Source organism: Vombatus ursinus, unplaced genomic scaffold, assembly GCF_900497805.2.
Source record: "Vombatus ursinus unplaced genomic scaffold, bare-nosed wombat genome assembly UNPS02014735.1, whole genome shotgun sequence".
Lineage (NCBI taxonomy): Eukaryota > Metazoa > Chordata > Mammalia > Diprotodontia > Vombatidae > Vombatus > Vombatus ursinus.
This window is the reverse complement of record NW_020954513.1, coordinates 2,362,832-2,375,256: the sequence shown is the minus strand read 5'-3', so window position 1 is coordinate 2,375,256 and position 12,425 is coordinate 2,362,832. Positions and strand designations below refer to the sequence as shown.

Below are 12,425 nucleotides of genomic sequence, written 5' to 3'. Positions count from 1 at the left end.
TTTTGTCTTGGTATCTCTAGCCCTCAGTATAGTCCCAGGCACTTAATAAATGTTTGTTGGTTGATTGATCCCAGCCAGAGTTTGCTATGGAGAATGGTATTTTGGGGGAGGGAAAGGAGAGGAAGAAGGAAGGGACCACAAGAGGGGGAGCAGAGAGATGTAAACAAAAGGAAAAGACTATTTGGTATGAGGGAGGCAGAGAAGGAGAGAAGGAGGAAGGATCATTGGGGATGGAGGAGAGAAGGAAAAAACCAATGAGAGAGAAGGAAGAAACCAGGGTGGAAGAGGGGAAGAAGGAGCCACTGAGGAAAGAGGTGATGGAAAGAACAAAGGAAGGGACAACTGCGGTTGGGAGGACAGAGGGAAGGGAGAGAGACAGAAGGAAGGGACTACTGAGGAGAGAGAAGAGGTAGAGAGACAAAGGGAAGGGATTACTGGGAATGGGGAGGTGGAGAGAGAGGGAAGAGACTTGGTAGAGAGGAGCAACAGCAGAAGGAAAGAGAGAAGACAGAGATTTGGGCTGAACCTGGGTGACTAGACAGAGGGACCATGGAATCGCTAAGTAAGATATCACTTAAGCTGGACACAGCTCTCTCCTGACATGACTCTGTGCCTGTAGTTATTCACTTATAGATAGTTCAGCCTGAGACAAATTCTCAGGCCTATAGCACAGTAGTTTTGTGGTACTCAAGGCTGATGTTGGTGCCTTACTAGAAAGGATGATTCTGGGTATATGGCGACCATGTTTTTGTACCACAAGTTAGCTAACATGGTCTGACAGAGGCTATCTACACATATATTTTGTCAAAGCCTCCTTAAAAGGGAATTTTCTTGTCTATTCTACCACCCCCAAATCTCTATTTTCCTTTCTCTCCACTCACCCAGCCACCACCTTGTGCACACCCCGCATCACCTTTTGCCTAGACTATTGTTGTAGCTTCCTAATTGGTCTCAGTTTCCAGTTTCTCCTTTCCATAATCCAACCTCCATACATATTTATATTCCTAAAACTGCCTTGCTCAAAAACCTTCTCTGACTCCCTAATGTCTCAAGGACAAAATACCAGTTCCTCAGCTTGGCATTTAAAGCTGGCTCCAACCTACCCTTTCAGTCTTATTGCCCATCACTCCTCTTTGTGCACCCTAGGTTCCAGCCAAACTGGCTTACTCTTATTCCCTCAACTCAACATGCCATGTCTTGTTTCTGAGCCTTGGCTGGAATGCTCCCACTCCTCAGTTCTGGCCCTCAGAATCCCTAGCTTCCTTCTAAATTGAGTTCAGGTATCACCTCCTACTTGAGGCCTTTCCTGATCCCCTGAATAGTTAGCGCTCTCATCCTTCTCAAATAATGACATGTTGGATCTTCCTGCTCCCCCTCCCCATAATGTAAGTTTCCTGAGGGCAGGGACTGTTTCCTGTTTGCCATTGTCTCCTGAGCACCTAACTGAGGGTCTTGCATATATTCTTGATGTGGTATTTGTTGAATTGAACTAAATTTCTTGAAATCAGGATGGTAGGGGATCTGTCCAACTTAGGAAGGCTAGTCAAGGGAAGGAGAAAGACCATAGACTACAAAGCCATACCCAGGGGCCCATGGCGGCTGTAAAGGCCAGAGGAATGTCAGGTGGCATTGGTAGGCATTTTGTCTGTTGCCTCCTGTCAGCCAAAGTCATAGGCCTTCTTACTCTCTCCTTCAAAGCCTAAGCCAGGGTTAATAAAGAGAAGCTGGACCCATTTATCTTTGTTGACCATCCCTCCTAACTTGGTTTAAGCATGTGGGCCCTGTATGCTTGGTCGAGGCCAATTCAGCTAGCCATATTTGCCTTTTACCCCATTTCTAAAGAATTCTGCTGGGTTTTGACCATTTGGGCCATGTGTTTGTCCAGATCACCTCTGGGTCTTCTTTGGTAGTAGTAGCTAGGCCTTGTGTTAACTCCTACTTGGAGATCTGAGAAAAAACTTGTTGGGGGTTGATTCCTGGGGGCAGTGCTAATGTCCTGTCCCTGAGCTTGCATCCACCAGTATCGAATTCTGCTGTCCTTGGAAAGAGGACAGTGAAAGAACATATTGTCAGCATAGAAGGGAAGGAAAAGATTATCGAGTTTGTTATCAAATATGTGCTATTAGGTCAGTGAGTTGTTTGGTTTTTTTTTTCATTGTGTAAATTGCTAGAATCTTGTTTTGAAATTGGAAAGAAACCTTAATTCACTAAATGACCTACTTTGGGTATTACATGCAAGTGAACTAGCTGAAATTCAGGCCTTGGGAAGCATCAATGGAGGCCTCCTTTCCTCAGGAATGCAGAGACAGTTCAAGCCTCTTCCACATGACAGTCAAGGCTTACCAAAGTTTTTGAGAGCTGCAGAGAAGCAGGGAAAGGTCAGATGTGTTGGTGGTTTTTTGAAATGGCATAGTAACTGTGGAGTCAGTCATTCCCCCTTTCTATGCCTCAGTTTCCTCCTCTGCCAAATGAAGGGGTTGGATCAGATGGCTGCTAAGATCCCGTCTAGCTTGAGAAAGCTAGGATCCCATGTTGCCATGATGAGGTGAAGGAAAAAAGACCTGGCCTTTGTCCTCTTCTATTACTGTGTTAGTCAGATAGTGCCCTTACAAAATAAAGGGGGTTTCCTTTCTAGCAACTGCAAGCTCATTTTCCTTCTGGGCATGAGTGGGATGGAATCCAAACCCCTAGGCTAGTACCATAGCAATGGAATTCTGGATGCTTCTCTGAGTGACAGCAGAACTCACTGGAATATTAAGGGGTATCTGTCTAGCAAGCCCAAGTTTGCCTCCCTTCTGAGGGAAGTTGAAATCACAAGGTCACGGACAGTGTTCTGAGACACCAGTAATTGTTCACTGCCAAGATACGAGAAAGGACTCAGTACCGGCTCCCATAGCAAGTAGCATCAATTTGTTATATCTTTCAGAACTGAAGATTTTCCAGTTAATGTTTATCATTATTAATTCATATCCTCTTGCTTTTCTTTTTGTATTTATTTTATGTGATTTTGCAAAAAAAATATTTTTATATCTTCAAGCTCATTCAGCTTGTCTCTGATGATAATCTCTGCTTCTTTAATAGTCAGAAGGGTTATCTCCCTTCTGCCACTGATATGAAAATGCTATTGCATTTGCTCCTTTTTAAAAAAAATCCAGCTGCTTTTATTAGAATGTGCAGTGAGAGCTATGGATCCAGCTTGGTTCTTTTCCATGCTTAAATATTTCAAAGCTCTGGGGGTTTCCTTGGACAGCCGGTGAGTTAACAAGAATCTTTTAAAATGACTGCTATGTGCCAGGCACTGTGCTAAGCCTTGGGGATACAAGAAAAGGCAAAAACAGTCCCTGCCCTCAAGAGGCTCACAGTCTAATGGGGAGACAACATGCAAACAAACATGTACAGACAAGATATGTATATATACATATGCACACATATATGTGTATACATATGATAAATTAGAGATAATCAACAGAGGAAAGGCACTAGCATTAAGGGGAATTGGGAAAGCCTTCTTGTAGAAAGTGGAATTTTAGCTGGGACTTGAAGGAAGCCAGAGGCAAGAGGCAGACATAAGGAGGGAGGGAATTTCAGACATGGGAACTTTTTTTTGTCCTCTGGGGGTCCCCAAGGTCCTTATGGGAGGTCAAAGTGAATATAATAATAATACAGAGACAGTTTAATTTCTAATACAACTACATATAGGTATATAAGTGATCTCAGTCAGTCATTTTTCAGTTGTGTCTGACTCTCCGTAACCCCAATGGGGGTTTTCATGGCAAAGATACTGTTTGCTGTTTCCTTCTGTAGCTCATTTTACAGAAGAGGAAATTGAGGCAAATGGGGTTAAATGAGTTGCCCAGGGTCACACAGCTAGTAAGTGTCTGAGGCTAGATTTGAACTCAAGTCTTCCTGACTCCAGGCCCAATGCTCTATCCGATGTGCCATCTAGTTGCCCATGAGTGATCTATATAGTCTATATAATAATCCATATATCAATACATATAACTCACATAAACAAAAGTTCTTTGAGAAAGATCCGCAATAATTTTTAAGGGTATAAACAGGTCCTGAGACCAAAAAGTTGGAGAAGTACCACTCTAGATAATTCTCTAAGTCTGTATGTTGCAAGGAAGGTGCCAACCTCCGTTGATAGAAGGAATTCCATATCCAGAGAAATCCCAGGTCTAATCCCTGTCTCTACCCAGAGATAGTCACTAGCTGCTAGACAAACATAAATCCTCTTAAGGCCTAAGGGACACTGGATTGCACCAACTCACTTGCTTTCCCTATAGAGCTGCACAGCTCCAATGGCCATGACCTCTTTTTTCTGTTGGGTCCGTCTTGACTATAGAGATAGAAGCAGTTACAGGAAAACTCTGATGAAGCATGCCAAACAACGCTCACTGCTCTGGAAGCTTTTGTTCAACCAATTTGTTGCAGAAGACTCATGACGATGGAGCTTGCCAGGGGCAACCTGGAGCAGAACTTGCTGCTATTTGCCTGGGAAAGCCAACGCCAAGGTGGGGACATGAATACCCATTTGTAAATGAATATTGACTGTTGGACATGGACAGATGCCCTAGATGAGATCATAGGAATGGAACTCACTGATGTTATTTCATGTTCTCTTCGAGGTGCAAACTAGATCCAATGAAAGTAGCTGCTTATTGGTGTCCTGGTTGATTTTTTTTCCCTAGGCTTATGGCCTAGTGAAAAGGGCATGGCTCTCAGTCAAACGGCCCAACTTTGGGCTTAGTTCTTAATTTTTAGATAGGTTTTATTGAGGGCTCTTGTTTTGACATCACAGTCATTTCTGGAAACATCTCCCCCTTCCCCTTTGTAATGAAGAAAATCAGTTAAGCAAAAATCACCCAATACCATGTAAGGCACGGACTGTTCCTTCAATTGTTGATGGAGGTGATGATCTATGCCCTAGTCTCCCTTGAAGTGAAGATCAAGAGAGGCTCTGTGAAAGCATTGTATGCCGTAAATGTGAACATCTGTTAGGCCTTCTTCCAATAGGACTTCCTCAGTCAGTCCCTAGTGGGCCCAATGGATAGAAGTTGTACAGAGGGAAGATTTTGGCTCCATGTACACAAAACCTTCCTGGCAGGGCTATCTGCAAGGAGAGTATGGAGTAAGTTCCCCATTATTGGTACTCTTCAAGGGAAGGTTGGGTGACACCTTGTTAGGGGTGTTGTAGAAGAGAGTAGATGGCCTCTGAAATCCAATCCAACTCAGTCTACGATTCATTAAGACTCTAATGTGAGAAATTTGGTTTCCTCAAATAAAATGAGGAGGTTGGATTAGGTTATTTCTTAGGGTTCTTCCCAGCTCTGATATTCTGTATCTTAAGGTCAGTTAAATCAAGAAGCATTTATTAAGCATGTAAGATGTCATGTACTGTGACACAGTCCTCCAACAGATTGCCCCCTCTGTCATCCCCGTTCTGACACTCATCTTCAATCGTTCCCTGTCTATTGACTCCTTCCCTGCTACCCACAAACACACCTGTGACTCCCTCATCCTCAAAAAACCTTCACATGATTTCTCCATCCCCGATAGCTATTGTCCTATACCTCTTCTTCCCTTTGTGGCTAAACTCCTAGAACCATCTACAATAGGAGCCTCTACTTTCTCTCCTGTTACTTTCTTCTTAACTGTCTACAGTTTGGCTTGCAACCTCGTCATTCAACCAAGACTGCTGTCTCCAAAGTTACTGGTGATCTCTTCGTTGATCCTATGGTCTTTTCTTGATTCTCATTCTCTTTGACCTCTCTGCAACCTTTGACACTGTTGATCACCCTTTCCTCCTGGATCCTGTCTTCTCTCTAGGGTTTCAGGGCTATTTTTCTACCGATCTGACTCCTCTTTCTCAGTCTCATTTGCTGGATCCTCCTCCAAATCACATCCTCTAACTGTAGATGTGCCTCAGGGCTCTGTCCTGGGCCCCCTTCTCTTCTCCCTCTAGACTACTTCACTTGGTGATCTCATCAGCTCTCATGGATTTAATGACCATCTCTATGCTGATGATTCTCAAATCTCCCCATCCTGCCCTAACTTCTCTGCTGACTTCTAGTTTCTCATCTCCAGCTATTAGATATTGCAAGCTTGATATCCTACAGACATCTTAAATTTGATATGTCCAAAAGTGAATTCATCATCTTTTCCCCCTGAAACCCTCCCTCTCTTCAAACTTCTCTATTACTATTGAAGGCACCACCAACCTACCAGTACCCTGGGCTCTCAACCTATAGGTAGCATCCTGGACTCCTCACTATCTCTCCCCCCTCATATCTGATCTGTTGCCAAGAACGACCTTATAAATCTCATCTTTCTTACATCTCTTGAATCCACCCCCCCCTTCTCTCCTCTGATGCCACTACCACTCTGGTGTGGGCCCTTATGTCCTGAGGCATGGGCTGTTGCAATAGTTTGCTGCTTGGTCTGCCTGCCGGATGTCCCTCTCTACCCTGGTCCATCCTCCATTCAGCCACCAAAGTCATTTTCCTAAAGTGCAGGTCTAAGCATGTCATCCCTTCTTCCACTGCCAATAATCACCTCCAAGAACAAATATAAATCCCATTTGGCATGCAATGCCCTTCATAACCAACCCCCCTCTCCACCTTTCCTATCTTTTTTGGGAGGCAATCAGGGTTAAGGGACTTGCCTAGGGTCACACAGCTAGTAAGTGTCTGAGGCTGAATTTGAACTCAGATCCTCCTGACTCCAGGGCCAGTGCCTTATTCACTGCAGCACCACCTAGCTGCCCCCTTTCCTATACCCTTATACCTTATTCCTTACCATGTCCTCTTCGATCCAGTGACACTGGCTTGCTACCTTGCTGTTCCTCAAACAAGACACCCTATTTCTGGGCTCTGAACATTTTCACTGACTGTTTCTCATGGCTAGGATTCCGTCCCTCCTCATTACCATCTCCTGACATCCCTGGTTTATTTCAAGACCCAGTTCAAACCCCACCTTTTACAAGAAGTCTTTCTTGTTTCCCCTTAATGCTCCCTAGTGCCATCTCTCTATTACTCATCTCCAATTTGTCCTGTATAGACCTTATTGGTATGTAGTTGCTTGTATGGGGTGTTCAGGAAGGACAAGCACCTCTGGTGTGAGGGCTTGCTGGGTCCTTTTCAAGGCTGCTCATCTACCTTTTGTGTCCACCCAACTCACCCAACTCTCACCTGTGGCTCCAAGAAGCTGTAGTAACCATACCCTAGTAAACTGTCTTGGCAGATGGGCTAAATCAGGTTGAGAGTAACTGACAGGCCTCAAACCTGCTGGTGAGTTAGGAGGATGCCTACCTCAAGCATCTAAAGACTTCCCCCCCAGGGAATGGGTGGATGAGAACAGTTTGTTCCAACAGCCATGAAGGCAGCTGAAGCAGATGCCATGGAACCCTTAGAGCTTGGTCAGCCATCGAAAATGCCAAGGTCATCTGCCTCAATCCCAGGCCAGTGCCAGTTGCCCTGACTTTTGTCTTGCCACTGGACTCCAATGACTCCAGAAGAGAGTGAGGCTGCCAACTTTGTGTACCTCTGCCTCACTTAAATCCAATTCCCCCAGAGTCAAGACATCGCCTCATGATGTCATTGGTCCTCTTTTTTTTTTAATTAAAAAAAATTTTAATGAAGGATGAACAACAATAACAATGTGACCTTGGGCAAGTCATTTAACCTCTATTTGCCTCAGTATCCTCAACTGTAAAATGTGGATAATAATAGAACAACATCTACATTCAAGGGTTGCTGTGAGCACCAAATGAGAAAATATTTGTGAGGTTCCTGGCACATTGTAGGTCCAGTATAAATGCTAATGCCCTCCCCATCTTACCATGGGGAGTGTATGTGAGGGAGGAGTTGAGGATACCATCGAGATTGTAAGCCTGGATGACTTCATTCTGTGTTCTTAGATTCCTTCCAACTCTGCCTTTCTGTTCTAAGGACCTTCTAGCTCTGAGAGTCTAAGTATTAAGATCCCTTCTATCTCTGAAATTGTCTCAATGCCCCCACCCACCTCTGACATTCTCTGTTCTAATATTCTTCTCAGCTCTGCCATCCTGGTCTATATTCTAAGACCCCATCAAGCTCTATGGTTCTCTGCATCCATAAATTGGAACTCCATTCCTCCTGACCAAGAATAAAGCTAAACATATTCTCTGCCATTTCCAGAGTTTCCTTGTGTTTCTTTATACACAGTAACATTTCCATAATAATTTGAGCTGAATTTTAAGTCCATTTCACATGAGACCTCATGGCATGAGCTCCTTTATATAAAATTCCTGTCACAATCCCTCATTTAGGAGCTGGGAGGAAGTCAATGCATTCCACCTCCATCAGTGACCTGTAATCTATAAAAGCAAAGCTGTCCACAAAAGGCCTTTTTTTTCATCCGCAACACTGCTTATTAGTACCTAGCTAGCTAAGCAACAGTAATAGGGACTGAGCAGAAAGGCACTGAGTCATCAATGAGCAGCAACCATTTTGTTTAGGGAAAGATGGAAAAAACCCAACTCAGAGGAAAAACAAGCCAGGCAGACTGCACAAGCCAAGGCCAGGGGGGTGGCTGGAGAGAGGCTTCTGTCTTGCATTCAGCCTGTTGCCTCCTCCCACCCCTGCTGTACACACACAAACACACACATTCCCCAGGAGGGATCTTCTGGGTCCAAGCCATGGGACCAAAACACCAGCCTCACCCCAAGTTTGGTTTCTAGAATTGACCCACAGGGTAGTTTGGTTTTTTGGTGTTAATCCATCTTCCACTCAACTTCCAAAGTGATATTCCTAAGCCTTTAGTCTGCATAATACACCTGCACACACACCACACCCCCCCACACACCACACCCTTAATAACTCTAGTGATTGCCTGTTACCTCCAAGACCAGATATATAGTCCCTTGACTTCTAAAGCCCTTCACAGACTGGCCTCTTACTACTTCTCCAGTCTTCTTATGCTTCAGCCTTTCCACATCCTCTACGATCCGGCAACACCAGCCTCCTCTTGTTCCTTGCATGAGATACTCCATCCGAGCATTTTCTCAAGTGGTTTACCATTGGAATGGTCTCCCTCCTCATCTCTCTCTCCTCCTTCGTTCAAGACTCAGGTCAGATCCCACCTTCTTTCCCAGTCCTCCCCCACCCCCCACCCCGTGCCTGGCCTCTGAGAAGATCTTCCATTGGGGCTGGATATATCTTCTATGCACCTGGTTGCTTGCTCTTTTTCCTCCCTTAAAAAATGAATTCCTTGAGGGTCAGCACCCTGTGTATCTGACTTTTTTTAGATCCTCAGCAGTTAGCACAATGCCTTGCACATAGCTTGATAATGATGAGAGGTTTGGCCCCTTGGGGGGCTTTAATTGCATCAATCACAAGGGGGTGGCACCTTAAGGTCAGGCTCTGGTATGAGGACAAAAGCAATCCCGGGAACATCTAGCTCCACTTCGAATATATCAACCTTTGTCAAACATACTTGTGTCCCAAATACACGTCACTTAGGGTGGAAAGATGTGATTTGGGTACTTAAGAAAATCCCACAAAATGAGTTGAAATGTGATGTCATGAAAGTCACTTTAGCTGGTCCACAGTCTTAATTCGGTATATATGCTGAGGAGGGGATGGGTGAGCTTTCTAGTGGAGAGGAAATGTAGGGCTTCCACATACCGAATACAGCTAGACATTCTGGCTCCCAAGCTAAAAAGGGTTAGGGTTAGGAAGGAGGCTGCTGGCAGGCTCAGGCTCACACTTTGCCTGCATGGCTTTGCACTTACGTAGAGAAGACAGGATTCATTGGAAAAGACCCTGACGTTGGGAAAGATTGAAGGCAAAAGGAGAAGGGGATGGCAGAGGATGAGATGGATAGATAGTGTCATGGAAGCAACCAATATGAGCTTGGACAGACTTCAGGAGATAGTGGAGGACAGAAAGGCCTTGTTTGCTATGGTCCATGGGGGTCATGAAAAGTCAGACACAACTGGAAAACAAAGGGCCTCTTCAGCACTTAACTCTCAGCAAGGCCCTGCCCTAGCAATTTTGGGATGCTCAAATTTCTCATTGGGGGGAGGTGTCATCTAGTCCAAACTCATTTGCCAGAGCAAACCGAGGTCCAGAGAGATGAGGTGATTTATTGGAGGTGCCACAGGGATAAAGCAGAGCTGGGGTTCTTTCCACTGTACCCCACAGTGCCTCCTGCAAGTTTGGTGGGTTCTGTTTAGAACTCCAACAGAGTTCTACACCATATTGCGATTGTTTCATGTTGCATTTGTGTTTTCTGTGCCAGGCACCTAGAAGGTGCTCCATAAATGCTTGATGGACGGAAGCAGAGTTTTGTTGGATCTGTTCAATCTACTTTGTTATATTAGCAGTAGACAAGGGACCAGGCTGTCTCTTGTCATGTTACTCAAGCCTGACAGTTTTCACTCTTCACTGACTCAGCCTAATTATCAACAGCAGTACCCACAGAACACTTGACATATGCAATGCCTGTCACGTAGTAAGCTATTTCACTCATTCACCGAGGCTATCAGGGAAGGTTCAAAAAAGGCCAGAGGTAGGTGGACTTGCTTACAGGACTGGGCCAGTCATCGAGAAGCTTGGGGGAGTTCCTGCCCTTCTTTGGGCTTGCATCCTTCTTTATCAAAGGGCCCATCTCAGCCAAATGGGCCAATCCGTGATAGCAAGGGCCAAAGCGGAATATTTGAGTTGTGAAGTTGTGAAGGTTAGGCATAAATGTACCTTTGGCTCAGTAGCTGGGGATGAGTGAGAGCCACCTCCTAGGGAAGGCTATGTGTGTGTGTCACTGTGGCTGGGAATAACTGACTGGAAAAAGTTGACCACTCTATTGTTGTTTATTTGTATCTAACTCTTTGTGAGCCCATTTGGGGTTTTCTCGGCAAAGATACTGGAGTGGTTTGCCATTTCCTTCTCCAGTTCATTTTACAGATGAGGAAACTGAGGCAAACCGGGGGAAGTGACTTGCTTAGGATCACGTAGCTGGTAAAGTATCTGTGGCTGCAATAGAACTCAGGTCTTCCTGACTCCAGGCCAGGCGCTCTCTCCACCGCTCTCTCAGCCACCTAGCTGCCCCCACTAAATGGGACCATTTGTTGAATTTCCAGTCCCTTCCCAGTCCTTTGCATCAGGACCCAAGCTCCTTTCTAGTGTTCTTGGGCCAGGATTATTCTTCACCTACACTATTTGTTCTTGGGCCCTCATCAGAAATGAAGTGGGAGGAAGGAGGGTTGGGGTTCAGATCAAATGATACATATTTTTGGTAAAAGAGGCCAAATCGAATTGTTCCTTTTAAAACAAATAGCTTTTTCTCTTGGCCCTGGACCTCTGTTGCCCAGTGCCGACTGGAGGAGAACATTGGCACTGACTGAGCTTGACCACCTTCCTTACTTGAATTATAATCTCCCCCCATCCTTGTGGCAAATCCCAAGACTCCCTGATGAAATGGGGTTGTTTTAAAAGCCAAAGACTTGCTGCATTTAAAAAAAAAAGACTTCATTTGTTTCCCTTCCCTGATAACAAAACAGCCTGAAGTAAAGGGCATCCTACCCACTGCCTAGGGAGCTCCTCCATGGAGGCCTGCCCAGGTTTGCCCTGATCCAGGACAAACACCCCATTTCACTGCTCCACTGTCCCTCCTACGATAAGCTGAGTCAAACCATGTGTATATAGACCTTGTTTCTTCCCAAGAAAATTCATGGACCCATAGGGTTAAAAGGGAAAAGTGCTAAGCCCACAGGGCTAGAATGGAAAAATAATCATGAGCCATTGGACTAGAAGATCCAACTGGGTGGAGTAACAGCAATCGAGTGAGGAAGTTGAAGCCAAGGGGAGCTGAACGTGAGCTAGGGAGACCTAGTCATGGAAGGGGAATCTAGGGGAAGAGTCCAGAGTTCCCTCTCTTAACAAACCTAAAGGGAAGTCTCCCACGCAATGTTTACAAAACACCACAGGACACGATTGTGCGAAAATAAATTATTCAAACAGAATGAAGTAGTGAACATTAGCTGAATCCAACCAGAAGCATTTGCAATAAGACCAAACATGGGTCAACAAAATAAATTTATCAACATCAATTGTTTCACAGTAAGACCAAACATTCTTTCTGAAATGTAAATGCTATTTTCTGAACTTTTGAAGGCAAACAATATCACTGTGTGCTCTAGAACAACACCTAGGCCATTCATTTAGCAATGCAGCATGTCAACAATTGCAGATAGAAAGAGAGAAGAGAGAAGATGGAGGGGGGGGAGAGGCAGGAATAAGGGTTTTCCACATGGAGTACCCCTAAGCAGGTGTTATTTAGGACATCCTGCTCAACACTCCCCCTGAGGTTAATAATGATCACCCATTAAGACAGTATTGTGATTAAAGACAGTGACAGTAAGTTCCCCCCCCCCCCCCCCCCCC

At 44.9% G+C, this 12,425-nt stretch overlaps 1 protein-coding gene across 1 annotated transcript in view; it reads right to left on the bottom strand.

Moving 5' to 3' along the window:
- The window catches only part of LONRF3 (LON peptidase N-terminal domain and ring finger 3), a 48,590-nt gene that overhangs the window by 14,040 nt on the left and 22,125 nt on the right, over positions 1-12,425 (bottom strand). The window lies entirely within an intron of this gene.